The 1,174-nt window shown below is 37.3% G+C and overlaps 1 non-coding gene across 1 annotated transcript; it reads right to left on the bottom strand.

Annotated features, from left to right (window-relative positions):
- Positions 1 to 342: 342 nt before the first annotated feature.
- On the bottom strand, positions 343 to 514 carry Trnay-gua (transfer RNA tyrosine (anticodon GUA)). Its single transcript has 2 exons — positions 478 to 514; positions 343 to 378 (listed from the first exon to the last, which is right to left on the bottom strand). It is a non-coding gene; the product is annotated as a tRNA-Tyr (tRNA).
- Between the last annotated feature and the right edge of the window lie 660 nt (positions 515 to 1,174).

Genomic DNA, 1,174 nt, shown 5'->3' with positions numbered 1-1,174 from the left:
ATGGTACATCCAAAAACCTGTCCACGCTCCCCTCTAAGCGAGCGCTCTACCATGTGAGCTAGTTCCCCTCTACCAGACAAAGGTGGAAATTAACACTTATGTACGTCCTACGGCTATTCAACATGTCCATTAATTATTCTTTAAGGTTTACGGTGTAAGCATTTTAATTACTATAAACTGAAGAACCTGACCGGTTTCTGATGGAATATTGATTTCTAGACATCTGTACACAAGATATAAAAGGATTACATGTTGCATTGCTATGTATGACCATTCAAAAAATAGTCGATATGTAAAGATTTATAACTGCGACGATTATGGGGAAAAAATCAACAAAAAATATCCCGCGAGGCGGATTCGAACCACCGACCTAAGGATGCCTTATTGAAACATTCCACTACAGTCCTCCGCTCTTTTTTTTTTTTATCTTTATTGAATAAAACTATAAGAAATAATAATATATAGATATTCTGATTTGTACAGTCCTCCGCTCTACCAACTGAGCTATCACGGGATCTGTCAATTTGATGCATTGATTGACATGTTATTCTACATGACAACACATTATTCTACACATTGTCGAATATAGTTCCTAATAAAACTGATCAGTTTTGCGCTGATCTGTGGATGATTTTTTTCTGTCCAATATGTCAATACGGTTTGGAAAAGAGCTGCGTTTTCCTATAGTGACATGGCCATATACTTAACAAGATGAACAATTATATGACTACAACGCCATGCATACTGTGCAGGTTTATATTACTAAAATTGAGAAGACATTTCAAGTCCTCGGTAGTATAGTGGTCAGTATCCCCGCCTGTCACGCGGGAGACCAGTCGAGTATGCCCAAGATGTCGGACGCCTTTTTGTCAGTGCTGATAGAAAATGTGATTATTTGTCGGATTACCGTGTTTTGGATTGGATTTACCAGCCATTACTTGTGTATTTAGGACATTGTTTCACTAAACGTAAGTCAGATTGACAATTTGATGTATTATAAGCGTTTTTATACTGATTGTGCTTATTCTTCATTTCCCGTTGAGGGTCTGCATGGGAGGTAGAGCTTCATTGGAAATTATGGAAAATCTCCCAAAAACGTTGTTAGCTTTGGTGAATATTGTTAGTGAACAATACAGTGAATTTTCATGGTCTTCTGTTGAACAGAATGGAAAAA

The sequence above is a fragment of the Perna viridis genome, chromosome 15 (genome assembly GCF_037379345.1).
Source record: "Perna viridis isolate PV_CMFRI_1.1 ecotype Kerala chromosome 15, ASM3737934v1, whole genome shotgun sequence".
Taxonomy (NCBI): Eukaryota; Metazoa; Mollusca; class Bivalvia; order Mytilida; family Mytilidae; genus Perna; species Perna viridis.
Note: the sequence above shows the minus strand (reverse complement) of the source record. Positions and strands in the feature narration are given on the sequence as shown.